Source organism: Anomaloglossus baeobatrachus, chromosome 10 (genome assembly GCF_048569485.1).
Source record: "Anomaloglossus baeobatrachus isolate aAnoBae1 chromosome 10, aAnoBae1.hap1, whole genome shotgun sequence".
In the NCBI taxonomy this organism is placed as follows: domain Eukaryota; kingdom Metazoa; phylum Chordata; class Amphibia; order Anura; family Aromobatidae; genus Anomaloglossus; species Anomaloglossus baeobatrachus.
In genome coordinates this window covers 103,013,951-103,038,510 of record NC_134362.1, presented here as the reverse complement: position 1 = coordinate 103,038,510, position 24,560 = coordinate 103,013,951, and the positions used below count along the sequence as shown (strand labels likewise).

General features: G+C 43.6%; 1 protein-coding gene and 1 long non-coding RNA gene across 7 annotated transcripts in view; one reads left to right on the top strand and one right to left on the bottom strand.

Annotated features, from left to right (window-relative positions):
* ELP4 (elongator acetyltransferase complex subunit 4) overlaps positions 1-24,560 on the bottom strand; it is a 687,452-nt gene that overhangs the window by 517,742 nt on the left and 145,150 nt on the right. The gene's annotated exons all lie outside the window — the stretch shown is intronic.
* Positions 14,326-24,560, top strand: part of LOC142254489 (uncharacterized) — a 32,310-nt gene continuing 22,075 nt past the window's right edge. The window contains exons 1-2 of the long non-coding RNA XR_012727237.1: positions 14,326-14,469; positions 23,228-23,357. This is a non-coding gene — a long non-coding RNA (uncharacterized LOC142254489). The remainder of the gene's footprint in view (positions 14,470-23,227; positions 23,358-24,560) is intronic.

Here is a 24,560-nt window from a genome sequence, read left to right as displayed (position 1 = left end):
TCTGGTCAGAGTTTTAATTCCTGTTCGGGGTGTCCTGTTCCCCCAGACAAACCCAGACAAGGCTGTCTGGATCTTGGAGAAGTAACTTAGCGGTGGCTGTATGGGTATTGTCTGAAACAGGAACAGGAACCTCGGTAACACGTCCATTTTTATCGTGTTTATACGCCCAAACCACGTCAATCTCTTTTTGTCATATTTCTTTAAGTCCCTGATTGTCCTTTCTAATAAGGGGAAAAAATTGTGGTGTACAATTTTTGCTGTATCCCTAGGTACCATAACTCCCAGATATTTTAAAACTGACGGTTGCCACTTAAAAGGGAAGTTTTGTGATACTCTCACAAGGTCTTCTGCCGATAAAGTCACGTTCATGGCCTCTGATTTGGAAAATTTACTTTGAAATTGCTTAAGTTGCCAAACTCTTCGAACTCCTTGAGCAAGGACGGGAAGGATATGTGTAGTTGGGAAATGAACATGAGAAGGTCATCCACGAATAGAGCCAGCTTACGGTTCTCCTCCCCCTGCCTCTATCCCGTGGATGCTTGTGTTGTTTCTCAGGGCGACCGCAAGGTGCTCCATGACTATGACGTATAAGAGGGGCGACAGTGGACATCCCTGTCTCGTTCCATTGTGGACCAGAAAGGATGATGATAGAAACCCATTTGTCCTGACTTTTGCTGAAGGTCTCGTATACAGGGACGCAATTCTACCCAAAAATTTCTGACCCAAACCCACCTGTCTCAAGGCTGCCATTATAAAGCTCCAACTGACCCGGTCGAAGGCCTTCTCCGCGTCCATTGAAAGTAAACACATGGGGAGAAACTGAGCCTTCGACCGAGCCATCAGGAGGAACAATTTGTTGGTGTTGTCCCGTGCCTCCCGGTCTTTTACAAATCCCACCTGGTCCGTATGTATTATCCCAGGCAGGGACGGGGCAAGTCTGTTTGCAAGTGCTTTAGAGAAAAATTTCAAATCTAAATTAATCAGTGAGATGGGTCTGTAATTTGTAACCAGCAAGTGGTCCTTTCCAGGTTTGGGGATAACACATATGTGTGCTTCAAAAGACGGTGCTACCCACTGGGAGTTTTCAGATATGGAGTTAAATACTTTGGTCATGAATGGGGATAACGGAGTCTGAAAAATTTTATAGAACTTAGGGGTAAACCCGTCCGGACCTGGGCTTTTGCCTGAGGGAGAATCCCTGATAATAGATGCCACTTCTGTCTCTGTAAAGTCTGCTTCTAGGTTTTCAACCTCAGTATTGGTTATAGTTGGCAGGGCTGTTTTAAGTATGTAATCATTTATTTTAGTCTCCAAAGCTTCTTGTGGCATATCCCCAAATTTGCCCCTTATGTCGTAAAGGTCACTGTAATATTTTTGAAACTGCTCCGCTATGTGGATTGGGTTCTGAGTCAAAAGGCCGTCCAATTTTTTGATCGTAGGGATGTGACTGGGGTCCCCCCTCGGATGTAATAACCTAGCTAGTGGTCTGCCACATTTGCCACCGGGGATAATGTATGCTTATGGATCTTCTCTAGGTCTGAAATATTCTGAAGTAGAGACAGAATGGTTTGGGCTCTCTCCCTCTTAATCCTAGCCCCATGTTTGATCAGAATCCCTCTCAGCACACACTTGAGTGTCTCCCATTGAACAGGTAGGGAGGTAGGGTAGTAGTGTCTCCTGAGTGTATCTCCAAGAATTCATCTATTGTGTTCTGCAGGTCTTTCAAGCATCCCTGGTCCCTCAGCAGACTATCATTCAACCGCTAAGACCACGGCCTCCCAGGCCCATCCGGGATAGTGAGGCTCAAAAATATGGGGGCATGATCTGACCAAGAGATACTGCCTACAGAGGCCTGTATCTGCCATGTCAGGGCCTTCTGACTTACAAGGAGTAGGTCTATGCGGTTGTACGAAGAGTGAGCTGGGGAAAAATATGTGTAGTCACGGTCTACTGGGTGTAGTGTTCTCCATGCATCCACTTATTGAGAGAAAGTTATGTCCCGACGTTGTGTCTACCTTAGGGTCCAAAGTGAAGTTTAAATCACCGCCCACGATCACGGTCCCGTCTGCGAATTCATCCAGTGATGACAGGAGAGAGGAGCAGGTCGTCGCCGGATCTCTATTCGGTAGATACCAATTGACAATGGTAAAAATGGATGAGTTAACATTAATTTTCAGGAATATAAATCTTCCCTCCGTGTCCACCCGTGTATCTAGAACTGTGTGCACAAGGGACTTATGGATGCCTATGGACACTCCCTTGGATTTTGACTCTGGGTTGGAACTGTGGACCCAGTTAGTGTAATATCTGTCTCTAAAGATGGGGAGGTCACCCGTTTTAAAATGTGTTGCTTGGATCAATAGTATATGGATTCTTTTTTTGTGCATGTCAAAAAATATCTGGGAGCGTCTTTGCGGGATATTAAGTCCCCTCAAATTTAGTGAACCCCAATTAATCTGTGTTATTCCAATGCGGAGGAACGGTGGGGACTCTGGGGATAGGTTCGGGGATTAGGGAGAGAGAGAGATGTGCAGGCAAGTAGGATAGGAAGAGCAGGGAAAGAGAAGAGGAAATAAAAGAGAAGAGGTAAGAAGGTCGAGAATACAAAAGAAACTACCAACAAAGCGGTAGAAACCAAAAGGCAAGGAGGTCAGAGTGCCTCCCGCCTGCAAGGTCACAACAAGACCCTAACGTCGGGTCTAAAAAGACTAAAAGTAACTGTATAGGTATAAGAGAATACCAAACTGTCTAACCTAGGGATGGTGAGACAACGCCACTCCTTTATGGTGTGTTATCCCAATCAGGGAGGGAACTTTCTAGAAAGGAGCCCCCTGCCCAGGACTAAGAATAAGCAATTATTCAACTTAGTTTGTCAGCCAAAGCCCTATATAATGTGAGGACACAAGGTCTAGAGAGAATATTGTGTTATACACCGTCAAGAGGTGCCCCCCCGCCCCCTTCCAGGAAGGCGGGAGGGAACCCCCTCCCTCATAATCAGAAAGACTTAATCCTCCAGGCAAAAAAAATATGGCAAAACTGGGAGGTACATTCTATTGAGAAACAACCCAATGAATTTTTGTTTATAAACTAATAACTCCTTAAACATCAGACTGGTCTTCCTCTTCGAGGGCCATGCATCCGATCACCATCTGGGGCAGCACCCCATCCCCTCATTGGAAACACCGGCCATTCCTCTATAGGCACCAATTGAATGTCCAGGGCTGCAGCAAACAATGGCATATCAGTCGGGTTCCTAAGAACATGCATTCTTCCCGCATGTTGGACCTGCAGGCGAAAGGGAAATCCCCAGCTGTATTGAAACTCATACGAACGGAGCATGTCCAGGAGAGGTTTCAGTGCTCTCCTTCTTTGTAAAGTGAAACGGGATAAGTCCTGCAGAATCTGGACTTGGCTCCCCTCGTATGCTGGTGAAACTACACTGCGCAGCTTAAACAGGATGGCCTCTTTAAGGACATAACGGTGGACCCTGCAAATCACATTTCGAGGTCTGTCATTCTGTCAAGGGCCAAGCGCTCTATGCACTCTGTCTAGCTCCAGGGGTTGGCTTGATGGTTCCCCCAGGATCTCATTAAACATCACTTGGAGGGCTCTCTGGAGATCCTTAGGTTCAACAGACTCTGGTAAACCCCGAACCCTTAAATTGTTTCTCCGGCCCGTTTTCAGCATCATCCATTGCTTCCACCATATATTGTATTTGGCGGGAGTGTTGATCCAAAATGGCCTCTTGTGCCTGAGTAGTGTCTTCTATATTCTGTATTTTAGCAGCCTGTATTTGGTTCTGAGTGTCCACTCTTTCCACCTCCCCCCTCAGGGCCGACAGCTCTGTGCGGTATGCCTGTTCCAGCTTTGCTATATATGTCTCCATATCTTCTCTGGTGGGCATAGAAGAGATGTGTGCCCGGATTTCATTAAGTTCTGTCAGCACTCCTAGTCCATGTGATCTTATTGTACTTGTGGCAGGCTCTAACTCTGTTTGCATTTCCATATCATACACACTTTGACTCAGGCTGTGTCTCACTGAAGATAGATTTCCACTAGCAGGGCCCTGTTCCCCATTTGCAGCATTAACAGCCTTTGCTTGAGATTTATTATTGGCCTCCTTCTGTGACAGGGGTAAGGGCACCTCTCCCCCCTCCTGAGGCCTCCCCACTGCAGGTCTGCAATCAGCAATGGTGGGGGTTGTACCCATGCTCCCTGCTCCAGGGTTCGCCTGTACCTGAGACCTTGCACGCTGGCTGTCTGGGGTTATCAGCTGCCTCTCCTCCGCTGCCCGGTTGATTTCCTCCCTCTCTCTCTGCTGCTGCTGGGGCTTCCCCTGCCTCTCCATCTTGGGAGATGTCTGCGGTGCTGTCCTCTGCTTAGGCCCGGTAAGGAAGCCTCTGATTCCCTTCTCCTCTGTCCGTGACAGTCCTCTGCTGGGCCCCTGGGAGCTCTCCCTTCTCCTCCGCTGCATATCCTTTTCTTCCAGGCTCTTGGGCTGGTTTAATTGTCAGTAATGTAGTCCGGTGGCAGGAGCGGAGACAAACACGTCCTCACTCCTCCATAGGCAGGACACGCCGCCAGGGTATCTATATACAGTGCCTACAAGTAGTATTCAACCCCCTGCAGATTTAGCAGGTTTGATAAGATGCAAATAAGTTATAGCCTGCAAACTTCAAACAAGAGCAGGATTTATTAACAGATTCATAAATCTTACAAACCAACAAGTTATGCTGCTCAGTTAAATTTTAATAAATTTTCAACATATAAAGTGTGGGTCAATTATTATTCAACCCCTAGGTTTAATATTTTGTGGAATAACCCTTGTTTGCAATTACAGCTAATAATCGTCTTTTATAGGACCTGATCAGGCCGGCACAGGTCTCTGGAGTTATCTTGGCCCACTCCTCCATGCAGATCTTCTCCAAGTTATCTATGTTCATTGGATGTCTCATGTGGACTTTAATCTTGAGCTCTTTCCACAAGTTTTCAATTGGGTTAAGGTCAGGAGACTGACCAGGCCACTGCAACACCTTGATTTTTTCCCTCTTGAACCATTGAACCAGGCCTTGGTTTCTTGGCTGTGTGCTTTGGGTCGTTGTCTTGTTGGAAGATGAAATGACGATCCTTGATGGAGGAGCGGAGGTTCTTGGCCAAAATCTCCAGGTAGGCCGTGCTATCCATCTTCCCATGGATGCGGACCAGATGGCCAGGCCCCTTGGCTGAGAAACAGCCCCACAGCATGATGATGCCACCACCATGCTTGACTGTAGGGATGGTATTCTTGGGGTCGTATGCAGTGCCATCCAGTCTCCAAACGTCACGTGTGTGGTTGGCACCAAAGATCTCGATCTTGGTCTCATCAGACCAGAGAACCTTGAACCAGTCTGTCTCAGAGTCCTCCAAGTGATCATGAGCAAACTGTAGACGAGCCTTGACATGACGCTTTGAAAGTAAAGGTGCCTTACGGGCTCGTCTGGAACGGAGACCATTGCGGTGGAGTACGTTACTTATGGTATTGACTGAAACCAATGTCCCCACTGCCATGAGATCTTCCCGGAGCTCCTTACTTGCTGTCCTTGGGTTAGCCTTGACTCTTCGGACAAGCCTGGCCTCGGCACGGGTGGAAACTTTCAAAGGCTGTCCAGGCCGTGGAAGGCTAACAGTAGTTCCATAAGCCTTCCACTTCCGGATGATGCTCCCAACAGTGGAGACAGGTAGGCCCAACTCCTTGGAAAGGGATTTGTACACCTTGCCAGCCTTGTGACCCTCTACGATCTTGTCTCTGATGGCCTTGGAATGCTCCTTTGTCTTTCCCATGTTGACCAAGTATGAGTGCTGTTCACAAGTTTGGGGAGGGTCTTAATTAGTCAGAAAAGGCTGGAAAAAGAGATAATTAATCCAAACATGTGAAGCTCATTGTTTTTTGTTCCTGAAATACTTCTTAATACTTTAGGGGAACCAAACAGAATTCTTGTGGTTTGAGGGGTTGAATAATAAATGACCCTCTGAATAAACTTTTCACAATTTAAAAAAAAAAAAAAAAAAAGAAATAACATTCTTTTTTGCTGCAGTGCATTTCACACTTCAAGGCTGATCTACAGTCCAAATGTCACAATGCCAAGTTAATTCCGAATGTGTAAACCTGCTAAATCTGCAGGGGGTTGAATACTACTTGTAGGCACCGTAGATCCCTTGGACCAATTATCTGTGGGTTTTTTTTATATGAGCACTGTTTGCACTTTGTCCTTTGATATGATCACCTTTCATATCTGTTGTTAGGGTGAGGTAGGGCAGTTTAGGGATTGTCCTCGGAGACTGGGGGCACCATATTGTTTATTATTAGGGTACCGACCTCCGCGTGAGGCAGTGGACACAAGGGAGGTATATTTTAAAGTGTTGATCTATAACCCTCCTCCCTTTTTCCTGTGCACTATAATCGTCTTTTTTGTGGATTTATTGGATGCTGTTTTTATAATGTTAGAATAAAGTTTATGGTTTTTAAGGGTTATTATATTTTTGTTTCATGAACTTATCCCTTTTTGAATACTTTGTCATACCGGAGATGCCAATCGGTGAGACCCGGACTCCACTGATCAGCAACACTATGCAGCGCCTTTAATATATAAAAACTTTGATAAAATAAGTTCATTTTTAATGAATTAATAAGCCCTAAATATTTTTCTTATTATTATTTTTTTTTAACTCTAACACTTAACACTAAATAATACTTGATTAATATTATAGCTTAGTAGGTGCAATGAGCTGTAAAAATAATAATAATGATAAAATAGCAGATTGACAAGACAACAAACATTAACAATAGCAAAATTTCCAATGGATATTTATTTTAATTGTGTATTCCTTTATATACTTTTTTTATTAACACCTCAAGTTTCAAAGTAAAATGTCGCTATAATACTACTTAACAAACCTAAAACCAATTAAAAAAGGGTCTGTTTCTGGTCTATAATCTATCTTTGATCCGGATTAGCGATCAGAATGTTTTCTCTATGTCGTCTAGAGGAGCTCATCTTTTGATTGTGGAGCTCTGGCACCTTTTTATGTGGAAGAAACATAGGCCCTGACTAAGTGAACTTTCATCTGATGTCTTCATTGATGAGAACACCGGGGTTGCTTATTTTAGATGCTAATCCCCCAGCAAAGCTCAAGAGAAGTTAGTAAAGACACTGAAAAAAAAAAGTGGAAACAAGTATTTTTTTTCCTACTTGTGAATCCTCTTTGGGAATCCTGGGGCACATAGCAGAGTTTAATCCATGCTGCTCCGTGGATTAAAGTAGGTGATAACCTCTCTTTTGATTGAAGAGAAAAACCATAGTGCTTACAAACTGGGTGGAGAAGGATTTAGGCAGAATGTAACACCATGCAATAAAAGACTGGTCTATGTCACAAGCCTGTGAATAGCTCTTCAATATACTCAATTCCCAGGCCTAGCGGGGGAAAGTTGCAAAGACTTACCTGACTCAAATAAGCACAAATAATCTGTCTTAGCAGAATCATAGTGCCAAAGAGAAAGACGCGGAGTCTGTGTGACTTACCCGGGTCAGCGCTGTCCCTCTCAACATTCCTGCGAGCCAATCTGCAGAAAGGCATCGAATTGGCAGCGGCACAAAATACCTTTCATAATACAGCTGCCGGCTTTCAATGCAGATTTAGTCAGGGGTTATCTTTTACTGCTTAAAGCCCTTTTCTGCCATCAGATAAGATTTATCATATCTGAATGCTATTCAAAGCCATACGTTGGAAAAGTTTGTCAGAAAAGCAGGGGTGAACCCCTTGCTGATAGTCTGTCTGGAAACATATTAAATATGGCTTTCCTGTTGATATGAGATTGCAAAATTTACCTTTTAAGCACCAGCAATTGAGGCAGCCATTTTGAACAATGGCTAAGTACTGGGAATGCTCTTGGGACCACCAATGCCCTGATAGAGTTCCTAGATTCTAGTTATCATTCTCATGTACAATGGCTTAAATAACATATATTTGATAAAGTCCAAATCGGGCCTAAGCTTCCACCAGAATATATAGAATACAATATTCATTGGCCAAAGCAAGGTACATAAAATGTATTCCCACCACTCCTGTGCCCAGAGACATCAAGATCCAGAGATAATATAAGCAAGTGAGATGCTCCTAGTGCTCTGAAATCTGACATTTATGTAGTAAAGGGAATTGATTTTAAAGGGTTGCACCATGGTATAATAAAGGGGTATTCCCATCTCCCAAGATCCTATGTCAATATGTAGTAGGTGTAATAATAATAATATTAGCAAATACTTCCAATTAGAAATATAGTATAATTCTTCTGATTCACTAGATCACTTACCTAATGTTCAGGGCATTGCAGGACCTTTGGTATCCATGGTTATGACTGTGACGACATGGATTCTGTCAGTGGCTAGCCTGGGTTAAGTTTCTTAAAATTCAGCAAGACATGATGATAGTTTGTTTATAAACTGGGATAAGCCCCTCATTGTTTCTACAAGACTCTTAGGGCAAGCACGCACTTTGCGTTTCCACCTGCGTTTCCACTGCTTTTTTGGTCCGTTTTGAGAAGCACCTTTTTTCTGCCTAAATGCATCCGTTTTGATTTTCCAGCAAAGTCAATGGAAACTGTTGATTTTCAGACCGCACTTTTTCGTTTTAAAACGCTGCGTTTAATTTGCATATTTTGTGGCAAAAAAACATGCGTTCAAAGAAGGAGCATGTCAATTGTTTTTGCCATTTTAGGTCAGTTTTGGTAACATTGAAGTCAAAATGAAATGGCAAAAACCAAGATTCCTTCAAATTCCTGCATTTTACCTGCTTTTTCAGTGCAGAAAACATGCGTTTTGGACTTCCAAAACGCATGCTTTTTTGGACATCAAAATAATGATTTCATATGTCCCTTTACACACACACACACACACATAATCAGACAATTGAATTTAAGAAAAATATGCATTTATTGCTATTTTAGTGATAAAATGTATATTACCGCTAAAATTTTATGAAATATATCTATCTAGTTTCATTATTTTTTCCATTAATATAGATTTGTCCCGTTTTTTTCTCTTTTTTCATTATGTTTGACTGCTTAAACTTTATTTAGCAGTGTATTGATGTTCAAAACGCATCTGTCAAAACGCAGATGAAAAAGCATGAAAACGCATCAAAAACGCAGTAAATACGCATGCGTTTTCAGCGCTAAAGCTCTGAAAAAGGCAACTTTGGTCAAATCAATTAAGGCCAAAACGTGCGTTTAGAACTGCAAGTAGGAGAACACAAAGTGCGTGCTTGCCCTTAAGGCCACTAAGCGACATCGCTGCTGAGTCACGGTTTTCGTGACGCAACAGCGTTCTCGCTAGCAATCTCGTTACGTGTGATATCCAGCAACGACCTGGCCCCTGTTGTGGTCGCCAGTCGTTGCAGAATGTCCTGGACCATTTTCTTCAAAGGCGATGTCCTGCTGGGCAAGACGCATCGCTATGTTTGACACTGTGTGACAGGGTCCCAATGACAGCAGGGATCGTTATACAGGTCGCTACTGCGACCTGTATTTTTACTGAGTCGTTGGTAAGGTCTGACTGTGTGACATCTCACTAGCAAACTCCCAGCAACTTACCAGCGATCCTTATCAGGTCGCATCGTTTTCGGGATCGCTGGTAAGTCGCTAAATGTGATGGGGGCTTTAGGAGTGTAGTGTTAAAGTTCTCGTTGACTCATGTATTTGCCTTGGCCAGTGATGGTCAGATACCCAGACAAATCAATTATGCAAACCTCCCATTGTATTACTATGTATATTGCTAGATGTGATGAAACTTATCGGTCTCTCCCTGGTCTCTGCCAGAGGCCATTACTACTAGGGATATTTTGTATACGTCTTGAAATCTAGCCAATAAAAGCCCAGTTTTATCCACCAATCGTGAAGACCCCAATTGTCTGAATGGAGAGCTCAGGGTTATAAGAAGGAGAACTGTGCATTGCCCGGGTAGACTCTTGCTACATGATACCAATCTAGGATCTGCGGATCCAATTGGCAAGCCATAACCAAACCTGGATTATAATACTACATGGAATTCAGCATCGAATGCAAGGATTCGGCTGAGATATCAAGGACTACGTATGGAAGGAATCCAGCTTGGGACAATCCAGTCACCTGACTACAGGCTTTGCGGTCCTCAGACAGCTTCATAAATCTGTCATTATTCCATTCTCGGTGGGTGCCCGCCGAAAGCGGGGTGCTGCTGGTTTGGAGTAATTAGCCCTGAAAGCTCTGAGGCATGGACATTCTAATCCCTGGTGAGCCAGCGAAAGGGTGAGAAACTGTTGCCAGTTACATTTTGTGGTTTTGCTGGTTATGTGCCATATGCCGTTAATTGTTTGGTATCCAATAAAGCCTTAATATTGTGATTCCCTCATCCTGTGTTGTCTGAGTAGTGTTCCGCCCACAGTTAAGGAGGTCGGGCATTCAGTTGGGATGAGCCCAGGGCCATGCTGTCTTTGCTAAGGCGGCCAGATCAGCGGACGAGAGCACCCACTGACTCCCATGTCTCCACAATGCCAACAAGCAACTAACTGTGACTATATGCATGGTCGTAACCATGGACACCTAAGGTCCTGCAATGCCCTTAACATGAAGTAAGAGACATGGCTATATCAAGAATTATACTACATTTCTAATTGGAGGTATTTGTTAATATTATTATTATATTACTACTACTACATATTAGGATGGGATCTTAGAGATGGGAATAACCCTTTAAGGGTACATGGAAATCTTACCTGCTGGAAACCCAACTTTCTGAGCAATAGCAAACTGCAGCTCCTGGCCTTGTAACATCTGTTCCAGAAATAGCCATTAATATGAAAGGCCAGCAAATAATATTAGATGTCTGGCTGGCCAAGGTTTGGACCAGTTCATATATTAACTGGGATAAATTGAGACCACCCAGATGTGTCCTATCAGTAATTCCTAAAGCCACCAATATTTTGATATTCCTATGTAAAAGTAATTGAGATGAAATTTGATTTCCCACAGTGTATGGAGGGATAACTTCTTAAAGGGAATTTGTCACCAGGTTTTTGCCACTTAAAAAGAACCTGTCAGGTACCATAGGCATTCTGACCTACAAGCAGGCTGATGTGTGGCCTAGAATCCCCTTCCTACCCAACCCTGTGTTGTAATATTGTGTAATGTGAATGTATAAAAAAGCCAAACATTTTATTACTTACATGTTCCCTATGTAAATGATCAGAGGCACTAGTCCCCTGGGTGTCGCATCGCCCCATGGGCGTTTGCATGCTTTCAGTGGTGTCTCGCCCCTGTGGGCGTGATACCATGGATTTACATCAGCGAAATCACTGTCAGCTCCTTGAGATCCTGCGTGTGCGCACTTACCATTCCCGCAGCCTTTTTATCCAGGTGCTTACTTGTCGGCTTCAGACGCGCTATGCGCATGGTCAGAAGACTCCTGCGGTTCCAACTATGCACAGAACGCATCTAAAGAAGGCAGCAAGCATTTGGATAACAAGGCTGCGGGAATGACAAGCGTGCACGCGCGGGATCTCAAGCAGCCGACGGTGATGTCGCTCATGTAAATGCATAGTATCATGCCCACAGGGGTGAGATACCATGGAAAGTATGCAAACACCCACGGGACGATGTGATGCCAAGGGGACTAGAGCCTCTGATCATTTATATAGGGAACATGTAAGTAATAAAACGTTTTTTTATACATTCATATTACACAATAGTACAACACAGGGATGGGTAGGAAGGGGTTATTAGGCCACACATCAGCCTGTTTGTAGGTCAGAACGCATATGGGAACTAGTCACTAGAAGACTAGTAAACCTGCTGCAATGCAGTCCTCTATATTTATGAGCTCTGTATAAACCCTCCCCCACCACTGATTGGCTGCTTTCTGTGTACACTGTACATGGGCACAAAGCTTTTAATCAGTGGTGTGGGCGAGGTTATACACAGCTTAGCATTCACAGCACTGCTAGATCTGCAGTAGAGAAAACACTGATTTTATCACAATTACACATTGCTGGAATCAGGCTCTTTGCCCGTACATTATGCTGCTCTCATATGGGGTAGCAAAAACCTGATGACTGATCCACTTTAGAAACAAGTTAAAAAAAACTATTGGGATGGCTATGATTGATAATATTATGTTTGAAAGTGAAACTGCACTAATGTCACATGGAGGTGTAAGAGAAGTCTAAGGCTAGGTTCACATTTCCGTTGTTTTGCATCAGTCACATGCGTTGCTTGACGCTTGTGACTGATGTGTTGTACAACGGGTGACAAGAATTGGAATTCATTGTCACGAGAAAGCGGATTCCGTTGTAAAACGAGTGATCGTTCACAATAGCCAGCCGCCGGCTTTTGAGAGCGATCATATGATCTCCCGGCGGCCGGCTAATGAGAGCGATCAGCTGATCGTTCACAATAGCCGTCCGCCGGCTTTTGAGAGCGATCAGCTGATCGTTCACAATAGCCGTCCGCCGGCTTTTGAGAATGATCAGCTGATCTCCTGGCCGCCGGCTTTTGAGAGCGATCATATGATCTCTTGGCAGCCGGCTAATGAGAGCGATCAGCTGATTTCCCAGCCGCTGGCTTTTGAGAGCGATCAGATGATCTCCCGGCGGCCGGCTATTGTGAACGATCAGCTGATCAATCTCATAAGACGGCCGCCGGGAGATCAGCTGGTAACTCACAGAAGCCAGCCTTCAGGTGATCAGCAGATCGCTCAAAGAAGGCGGCTGCTGGGCGATCAGCTGATCGTTCGGCCGCCGAGAGAGAGCATGTGCAGCGAAAAAGGATTCCGCTGCTCAAAAAACGTTACATGCTGCGTTCCTGCCACCCGACGGTGAGTCGTTCCACGACTGATCAGTCGGGCGGCGGATGCAACGCAAGGGCATCAGTCACAATCCGACGCTCATACAAGTCTATGAGAAACAAAGGAATCCGCCAAACGGATTGCGTTGTTTAGCAGAGCGGCGGATTATGACTGATCATAAACAACGGAAATGTGAACCTAGCCTAAGATGTAACAAGGATTATCCTTCCCAAACTGCACGTTCTGTAAATGTAGACCATACTGGTTTTAAGATGTTATTACCATGAAATTACATGGCAGCAATGAAAACAAAGAAGATCTTCAGAGTGCATAGCACTGGCTACAGTATATTGGTGGCGGTCACTAGCTTCAGCAGTGACCGGATGCCCCCAGGTAGGTGCCCACAACTGAGGCAGCGGCATAGACAGGAAATGGGGTCATATACCCCCTGCAGTTTACTATGGTTTGGGGCTTATTTGCAGTGTCAGGGTATAAAGGGATTCTTACATTGCAAGATAATTGTGTATTGTTAAAATTGCTCGTTTCACGATTATTTTGCCATGTCCACAGGCTGCAGAAGACTCGATGAATGAGCAAAATGATGAGTTATCGGAAGAAATAATCATTTGAAGAGCATAAAAGATCATTGTTCTCAGGGGTGTGAACAGGACGAGAAGTATGGCAGCTTGTGTGCACTGAGCTGAGCGATCTAGTATAGATCCAGTACGCTCAGAGCACATTGCTTAGTTTGATGAGCCTGTGTAAACAGTCAATTGACCAAATGATAAAAAATTGCCGATTGGCAGTCATATTGTGCCAGTGATCGTTTAATGTAAGCAGGCCTATAGTGTTCTGCTCTGGCACTTACACAACAGCAAAGAAAAATTGTAGCTCCCAGTGGATGAAGAATTATGTAATAAAAAAAATGCAAACTATTAAAAAGTTAATTTTTTTACATAAATAAAAACAAAAAACTGATACATTCCCTTTAACATATTCTGACGGCGTAACATAGGATATAGAAGGCAAACAGTGCAGCATTTCTAAAGAAACCAAAATGCAAAAATGATTTCAGCCTCAAATACATAAAAAAACAAATAAATATCACCATAGATGGACAACCCCTTTAAGTCATTCTCAGAAGAGATGAGCACTTTCCCTTTTACATCTGCATAAGAAGAAGCTTAGTAGACGTCCCAACATGAGAAAATTGATCAATAATCATAGAGGGTGCCTCCTGACGATGGCTGACAGTGGCGCACTGGCTTTCACCTTAATAACATGAGATTATGTGAGGTGCCTGAGGGCTGATTTCGTTGGCATGTCACCATGTGTAAGCGTTTGGTAATATAAACTCTTCCCATGTCTGCACAAATCCGCAGATACCTAAACATGCCAAGCCCTGCCCTGATCCTCCCCACTTTAGGGCAATCTTCTTTGTTTGTGATTCGAAGCTCCAAATCAAACACTTGTTCACACAGAAAAAGAAAAATAACTCTAAAAAATCCAGTAGTGAAAGGCTTTGGTGGAACGCCAGGTATCCTGAAGAGGAGTTAGATACATCGCTGGCTGGAAAGCAATTGTCCAACGATGCAGCATGATGTGAAGATCAGGACAGGTAAGGAGAAGACGAGCCCACCAGCTCTGGCTGTCTGCAGCATCCATGTCTGTGTGCGGCTGATAAACAGCAGACGGAGTAGCCTTAGGATATATATATATATATATATATATAACACAACACTAACTGTTGTAGAAGAAGTGACCACTGTGCTTGCTTCTTGCAGGCTGACTTCCCAGCGATTAGCTTCTAGTGACAGTGAAGCTGATACAATCTCAAGTGCTTACTTTACTTATTACGCACTTGGTTAAGCAAGTCAACAGTGTGCTTCAATACCTTCACTAGAGGGATTTAATAAGTACTGCTCAGTCAACCTTTCAGGCTTTCAATGGAGAGCTACGTATCGTTTGAGCTACTCCTAACGTAAACGCTCATGTTGGGTGACTGCGTCTTCCCCTCTCATTCCTGACAGGGGCTGCCGTGTGCCACAGACAGTTTTTAGAACTGACAGGACGAAACAGGATGATTTCAAGGACTCAAAACTGAAGTTGATAATGTTGAGTGCTGCAGCCACATTGAAACTTGGTGAATTTGTTTCTGTGATTTTTTTGTACTCGTAATAGTCTATAATTGTCACAAAATTTTCGATATGCATTAGTGGTTTTGCCCTGGTCTGAGATATTAATGATCGGACACCTTTCACAACAATCAGTAAACTAATACCCGATGCTGCGGCCGCAGGAGGATCAGTGGATATCAGCACTCTAGACACAGCATAGTGGCCATTCTTTGATACTGTAATGTGAACTGTGCAGACTGCGGCCACCAGCCGAGTGGTGGTGGAGGTGCCATGTATAAGTTATAAGTCATCAGTACCTTAGTCCTAAATACTGCGTCTGTTGAAGTCTTTGCAATTTGGCATGCTTAAGAAAGTACACTTTAAAGGGATCTCATGTGACTTTTATACTAATAACCATGGTGCCCCCACTGATATAGCAGCACTCCCATGAGTACTGGGTCCCCAAAAATAGTTTACCAAGCACAGTACTGTGAATTTAGTTGTGGCTGTCTGTTGATCAGTCCTATCTAAGTGAATAGGACTCACTGTGGTCTACTCAATCGATTGATGATTGGTCAGTCCAGTTTGATATTTATGACCTCTACTAAGGGGCACTTTGCACACTGCGACATCACAGGTGCGATGTCGGTGGGGTCAAATTGAAAATGACGCACTTCCGGCATCGCATGCGACATCGCAGTGTGTAAAGGCTGGATGATACGATTAACGAGCGCAAAAGCGTCGTAATCGTATCATCGGTATAGCGTCGGCGTAATTCATAATTACGCTGACGCAATGGTCCGATGTTGTTCCTTGCTCCTGCGGCAGCACACATCGCTGTGTGTGAAGTCGCAGGAGCGAGGAACGTCTCCTACCGGCCTCACTGCGGCTTCCGTAGGATATGCGGAAGGAAGGAGGTGGGCAGGATGTTTACATCCTGCTCATCTCCGCCCCTCCGCTCTGATTGGCCGCCTGCCGTGTGACGTCGCAGTGACGCCGCACGACCCGCCCCCTTAACAAGGAGGCGGGTCGCCGGCCACAGGGACGTCGCACGGCAGGTGAGTGTGTGTGTGAAGCTGGCGTAGCGATAACTTTCGCTACGCCAGCTATCACCACATATCGCTGCTGCGACGGGGGCGGGCACTATCGCACTCGGCATCGCAGCATCGGCCTGCGATGTCGTAGTGTGCAAAGCCCGCCTAAGGGTAACTATCAATAAAAATTCCTAGAAATCTCTTCAATCCTCTAATTGTATTTCTAAACTATGAAGCAAAAAAATAAAAAATTAATAATCACTTAAATGAAAAATTGTAATCACCGGGTCAAAAGTTATCAGATTTTATCTTATTTTATTCCGCTGCTCCCTTAATTATTCGTCTTTTGTTTTTTTAAATCCACAGTATGATTACAGAGATTTGGACCTGTTAATTTAGTGGTAATTTTTATGGTGTGGCTCACAGATTTCTCTGGGTGCGTGTCTTTAGGCTGCTTGGCATGATTACCTTGTGAGCCCCACCCTCTTAGCAAGTATAATAAATCAAATTTAAGCAAACTGGTCACTTTTGCTCTGGGGACAGGTCCTCTAACTGATCAAGAATTATGGATCATGAGAAAATAGAATCGTGGTTCACCCTGTTGTATAAAAGTCTTTGCTTTATTGTAAATGCATAAAAGGTGAGCGAGTCTGAGACCAGATGCTGGCACTCCGTTGGACGATGGACGTTTTGCACTGCAACAGCACAAAACAGCCGTCGTTCTCTGGACTGTCAGCATCTGGTCTCAGACTCGCTCACCTTTTATGCATTTACAATAAAACAAGGACTTCTATATACTGTAACAGCGTGAGCCACGATTCTACCTTCTCTTATGATGATCTTCACTAAACTAGTTCTCTTCTGGTGACCAACGCTGTATAGAGCCGTGGTGATTATTGTCGCTCCTCCTGTTCCACACAGTATTGAATCAGGTGACCCGATGGTGCGGTACCACATCTGTTATTCTTGTTTGATCAAGAAGTATGGTTAAAGGGTTGTTCTAATCTTCTATCTTCAATAATGCACCACACCTCTGCCCCCGGCCTCATGATTACCAGAGGTGGTGCAGTCATGTATATTGACAGTTCAGACCAGTGACATGGTCATGCTAAGAGTCTGAACGCTGGACTATCCAATGAGGCTAGCATAGGCAGCTTAGAGGAGCACTGAAATGACTGGATCCATCCATCTGGCCAGAATCAGTACACACTTATAGGCTGTACAGCAAACAGCGTACACATACACACAATGCCAAGGCAACTGGACACTTTCAGACTGCAAAGGTGGCCAGTGGCCAAGGCAACATGCAATAAACTGATTAAAAGTCCTATGTTCTTGAGAACATGAAGATTTTTAGTAGGAGATAAATAGCTTTTTGCAATTTAAACTATTAAAAAAGAGAAGACAACCCCTTTACGTTAGAATGGCCCTAGGATGTGTGGTAGACTTTCACATTAGAGAGCCTTAATGGTCTGTATGACTAAGCAGTCTCATTAAAGAAGTCTTAACTGTCCAATCAAGACGTCTGTATTACCGCTACGTCCCTTGTTTAATTACTCTAGTATTCTTCAAGAAACTCATACAAACTGTAATCTCCATGCTAAGCAGCTTGACCTTAGTCTCAGGTTACCAGCAGCCTCCCAAATGTCTCCTCCTGAAAATCAAATGTTACCTGAACCTTGACAGATTTACAAAATGAACTTTGTATCACCTCACCTGAGATATATCACTTAACTATTCCATTGCCCTGTTACCACCGTCATTGCCTGGGGCTCACCTCACCTCTGCAAGTGTCAATCTCAACTCCATCAAGGTAACAATGACCAGATCTATCAAAAACGTATAACTGTGTGATCGAGGACTGACCCTGAAGGATCGCAGATAATCAATGAAGAGTTTTTCTTTAAATACATGGTGTAACTGCATAAATATGCTGACACGTAGATTAATCGTGCATTATGTACCATTGCATCAAAGTCGTGGACAGATGAAGCGGATGTCTATATCTATGCAGTATTCCTAGCCTGGCGACCTTTAATGTGACATGATGGAACTAGGACAAGAGGTTTTAATCATATTCCTCCTCACGAGGACCATATTCCTCACCCATTAGATCATGTATATATTAGTTGTAACAATCCAAGCTCAGTATAATATTTGAGAAGGTTTTCTATACATCTCTCCATCATGTGAGAAATTCATAACTCTAAAATCATCAAATGGACAGGAAAATTACATTAAGGCCTATTTCAGACGTCAGAAATTTTTCACTTATGCAAAAAAATCATCTGAACCTCATCAGTGTTTTGGAAATAAAGAGTGCTTTACACGCTGCAACATCGCTACCGATATATATCGTCTGGGTCACGTCGTTAGTGACGCACATCCGGCCCCGGTAGCGACATCGCAGCATGTGACAGCAAGGAGCGACGATCAACGATCGCAAAATCGTTCAAAAACGGTGAGCGTTGACACGTCGCTCCTTTCCTAAATATCGTTGCTGCCACAGGTACGATGTTGTTCGTCGCTCCTGCGGCATCACACATCGCTGTGTGTGACACCGCAGGAACGACGAACATCTCCTTACCTGCGTCCACTGGCAATGAGGAAGGAAGGAGGTGGGCGGGATGTTACGTCCCGCTCATCTCCTCCCCTCTGCTTCTAATGGCCGGCCGCTTAGTAACGCCACAGTGACGTCGCTATGACGCCGAACGCACCTCCCCCTTGAGGGAGGGATTGTTCGGCGGTCATAGCGACGTCGCTGACAAGGTATGTGCCTGTGACGCTGCCATAGCGATAATGTTCGCTATGGCAGCGAGCACCAAATGTCGCACGAACGACGGGGGTGGGTGCTATCACGCTCGACATCGCTAGCAAACGCTAGCGATGTCGCAGCGTGTATAGCACCCTTAAGTGTCATTGGTGTTTGGTCAGTGTCAGTTGTTACCATCATTGATTCATTAGTGATTTTTATATGTGGAGAAATAGGTTACAAAGCTTGTCCTATCCATTACAATATTAATCACAGACTGCACACTGAGTCCAAGGGCTGTCCATGGTTTTCACGGACCCATAGACTGGCATTGGTACTTTGCATTCAAGGTGCCAATAAAAGACGGAGGTTTTTGTGATTTTTGCATGGAGACAGGGTCCGTAAGAACACATGGACATGTAAACAGGGTCCATGGCCAATGGGTATGTGATCAGTGAAAACCATGGATAAAACATGTATAGGAAACAAAGGAGCTTTTAACGAGACCTAAAACTCATTTTAGATGTTTGAAAGAACCTGAGGTGAAAGCTGACCCCAAAATCTACCAGATTTTTAACAGTGTGGGTTCAAAGTGATCATACCACTGTAGGCATATTTCTGTGTGTGGTTTTCTCATAATTCCCAAGTAGTACACTTGCGGTCTTGGGGATGGTATTTGATGCAGACCATTCTTTCATTTCTTCCTATATGTGTTTTTTTTCACTCTCCATATCAACTCCTATGGACCTAAAAAAAAAATCTCCAAAATCTGCCTGTATTACCTCTGGAACTGGAAAACGTTTACTCTCGCATATTGTAATTATTGTCTGTATGACCTCAGCTTACAGTAATTGGTCTCCCACTTACTAATTCTCCTATACAATCTGTCTTGAATGCAACAGCCAGGATTATATTTCTGTCCAGCTGTTAAACGAGTGCCTCCACCCTGTGCCAGTTAGTGCACTAGTTGTCCATCTATTATAGAGTACAACACAAACTATCATTCCCAATGATAAATCTCTCCGTAATAATGCACTGCCATACATCACCTCCCTCTTATCTGTATATGCGTATACATAAGGAGATGCATGTCAGAAGAATGGGGGTTGGGAGAAGCTAAAATCAATTTAACAAAGTATGTTTTCTCTGAAATACTCCATCAATCCAGTATAAAACATACCCGGCCACAATTTCTCAACCAGTCTCTGACTGTGTTATTATCGGACTCATGCAGGTCTCAGAAATGAAGAAGCAAGTTGCTGATTTTGGATTCCCCCTTTTATTGGAATTTTTCTAGCCACCAGAGTAAGTTTGTGGAAGTCTTGAAGTATGAAAACATAAGAAACACTCCCAAGAGGATCCTATTTTCAAAACAAAACCCTTCACGGTATAAGTCTTGGGAAGTAGTGAATATTTTTATCCCACAAGTATTTTATACAATTAAGAGAAAATCAGTCAAGAAAATTGAATATTGCATTTTCTTCATGAAGGCTGATCTTGATTTTGAGTTCTCATTTGTTTCCTCACCCTCCTTTAACAGTCATCATTTTTTTTATTTTGGCATTAACATGATAGTGTTTTTTATGGGACAAGTTGTAGATGATACCATTTACTTTATTATACAATGTGCTGAAATCAGGAAAAATTGGAAGAGAGGTAATATTGCGAAATGTATCCCCTTCATGCTTTAAACATGCCTCCATCACAGCCATCCTCAAAAAGCCCTACCTTGACCCTTCCTCTGTTTCAAACTATCGTCCCATATCGCTTCTCCCCTATGCCTCAAAACTACTGGAATAGCATGTTCATCTTGAACTGTCCTCCCACCTCTCTTCCTGCTCCCTCTTTGACTGGTTACAATCTAGCTTCCGACCCCATCATTCCACTGAAAATGCCCTAACCAAAGTCACTAACAACCTATTAACTGCAAAAGCCAAGCGACACTAATCTGTCCTCCTCCTCCTGGACCTGTCCTCTGCCTTTGACACAGTAGACCATTCCCTCCTACTACAGATTTTCTTGTCTCTGGGCATCACAGATTTAGCGCTATCTTGGATCTCCTCATACTTAACCAACCGAACATTCAGCATCTCCCACTCTCACACCACTTCCTCATCTCACTCCCTATCTGTCGGTGTCCCCCAAGGTTCAGTTCTTGGACCCCTGCTGTTCTCCATCTACACCTTTGGCCTGTGACAGTTCATAGAGTCCCATGGCTTTCAGCATCATCTCTATGCTGATGATACACAGATCTACCTTTCTGGACCTGACATCACCTCCTTACTAACCAGAATCCCACAATGTCTGTCTGCTATTTCATCCATTTTCTCGGCTCGTTTCCTAAAACTGAACATGGACAAAACAGAATTAATCATCTTTCCCCCTCCTTACTCAACTCCCCACCTGACATATCCATCAATGTCAATGGCTGCTCACTTTCCCCAGTCCCACAAGCTCGCTGCCTGGGAGTAATTCTAGACTCTGATCTCTCTTTCAAGCTACACATCCAAGCCCTCTTCACCTCCTGCTGCCTCCAAGTCAAAAATATTTCCGGGATTCATACATTCCTTTCCCAATAAGCTGCAAAACCCCTAGTACATGGCCTTATTATCTCGCGCCTAGATTACTGCAACCTCCTGCTGCTCTCTGGCCTCCCTTCTAACAGTCTTGCACCCCTACAATCTATTCTAAACTATGCTGCCCGGCCAATCCACCTGTCCCCCCGCTACTCCCCGACCTCTCCTCTCTGCCAATCCCTTCACTGGCTTCCCATTGCCCAACAACTCCAGTTCAAAACACTAACCATGACATACAAAGCCATCCACAACCTGTCTCCTCCCTATATCTGTGACCTAACCTCCCGGTACTTACCTGCACGTAAACTTCGATCCTGACCAGATCTCCTCCTCTGCTCCCCTCTCATCTCCTCTTCCCACCATTGCATCCAAGATTTCACCCGTGCCTCCCGCATACTCTGGAATGCTCTGCCACAACATATCAGACTTTCGCCTACCTTGACAAGCTTCAAAAGGAACCTGAAGACTCACCTCTTCCGACAACCCTACAACCTGCCGTAACCCTCAGTCTGATATAATGCCGAACAACCAGCTTTACACTAACCTACTGTATTCTCACCTATTCCTTGTAGACTCTGAGCCCTTGCGGGCAGGGACCTCTATCCTCCTGTACCAGTCTGTGCCTTGTATTGTTTATGATTATTGTACTTGTCCCTATTATATATATATAATATATATATACACATAATATATATGTCCCTATACCCCTTTCACATGTAAAGCGCCATGGAATAAATGGCGTTATAATAATAAATAATAATAATAATAATAATAATAATAATAATTCCTACATTGTTTTCCATTGTGCAGTAAAAGCAATCTGGCAAAACGTTCTCCAGGTCAGAATGATTATAGCATTAACCAGCTTGTGTTGTTTTTTTAATATATTGTAGTGGTAAAAAAAAAATCAAAACTTAGTAACTTTTTTTTACAATTTTCTGAGACCTGCGCATTATTTACTTTTCCGAAGGTGGCTTTTTTTTGTGCACCTGCTGTTGATACCATCTTGCGGTACGTTGTGTTTTGTGGAACTCTGGTGTTTAATGCAACGGTTACAAATTTTTAGATTTTAGACTGGACCTTTACGTACAAGACAATACCAAGTAGGCTTTAATCAATATTTTTTTTAGCCTGGGAAAAGTGGAGTGATTTACCATTTACATTTTGTTAAAGATTTTGATTTTCTTTATTTTTTTAGCCCTCCTAGGGGACTTGAACTTGCGACTTTCATTTGCTAATATGATAAGCTACAATACCGCTGTATGGCAGTATATAGTGACATTGACATATTCCGCTCAGTTTCATAGAAGGATCAATATGGCAGCGATGGGGGTCATTGTAGCCTATTAACAAACAGTGACTGCAATGTGGAGGGGTAATGAGAGATGACAAGCGGCTGCAGCTCATCAATATTCCGTCAGAGTGGACGTCTCTGCTAACGGAGAAATAGGATTGAAGATAAGAGAAGAATCAGGGTTTTTCCCGCACTATCACCAAGAAGCAATGTTGATTAATTATTCTCTTTATTCATGTACAGATCTAGTCAACGCGTTTGAGGTCGCAACCTCCTTCATAAGGACAACAGAGAAAATCAATCGATTGTTGATTTTCTCTGTTGTCCTGATGAAGAAGGCTGCAACCTCAGAAACGCGTTGACTTGACCTGTACATGAATAAAGAGAATAATTAATCAACATTGCTTCTTGGTTACAGTGCGGCAAAATAATCCCGATTCTTCTCTTGTCTTCAATTCGAATATTCCGGGGCTACTGCCATTATCTACCCTATGCTGATACAGGTGTTGTGAAGCTCACAACCCTGCCAGGTGAGTGTATTCAATTGCACTTATCCACTGTATATCACCGGATAAGACCCTATTTGCACTATTTTCTCCACAGTATTTCTGTCTAACGGAGTAATAAACACTGCAACCGGTCAGTAGCAGCAGCAGTCACATCACACAACAATGTTCCGTCACCTGTAGGGAACAAAAGCGCCAACATTGTTAGAACGACGCCGCTACAGGATGTGAGTATGTATTATTTAGAGATTTAGATTTTCTATTGAACCCTGAATTGATTAAACAGAGATTGTCTAATAGTGGATAACCTCTAAGTTTCTATGGTTCAGTGCAATGATGGCTATGTTAAATTTCTAAAGGTTTCTTGTTTTACATATTTAAAACATTTATATAATAAAATAATTATATCATATACAGAAAGCCATAAAACTTTTGTTTTTACATTGACTTGGCTGTAAGGGGCTTGATATTTTGCAGGACAAGCAGTAGTTGTTTTAATGGCACCATTTTAGTGTATATGCAGCTTTTTTTTCTCCATGAAGAAGGTCATAATTTCTATTTTCGTTTTCTTTCTTATTTATCATTTTCATGGGTCTCAGAGCTAGATAACTGAGATAACATGATAATTCATATCATGGGGGGCAATGGTGTTACGGAGGGAGCCCTTTCCCGCTTACAATCATCAAGATGTTTTGTTATACACGTATATTTCTTTTGTGTATATTGGAACAGCACGAACAAACAGAGAAAAAAAGGCAAATTTGAGATAATTTCATAGAAAACCCCCACAATGGACCTGACAAAACTGTTGGCACCATTCCAAAATTATGGGTAAACTACTTTGTTTCAAACATGTGATGCTCGTTCAAACTCACCTGTCACAAATAACAGATGTGGGCAATATGAAAATCACACCTGAAATCAGATAAAAAGGGGAGACGTTGACTCAATCTGTGCATTGTGTGTCTGTGTGTGCCACACTAAACATGGAGCACTGAAAAAAAAAGTCTGAGGACTTAATAACCAAAATTGTTGAAAAATATCAACAATCTCAAATTTACAAGTCCATCTTCAGATATCTTGAAAATCCTTTGTCCACGGTGTTTAACATAGTCAAGAAGTTTACAACCCATGGCACTGTAGCTAATCTCCCTGGATGGTGTATGTACCGCCCCACGGCCTCGGCTGCGACCGCCGAGCCGCTCGGATCCGTGCTCGCACTGTGGGCGGTGGCTCGAGCCTCTCACAGACCCAGGGGTCACGTCGCTCTGCAAAGGGGGTTTGGCGCTACGCGCGGGGAAATGCGGGTGTTTGATTTTGGGATGATTGTTCGTGACGCCACCCACGGGTTGTGGTGATGGTGGACACCACCGCTGCGGTGAAGGTACGGGGACTCCCGGGAGCGGTAAAGTGGGGTAGCTAGGTGTTGA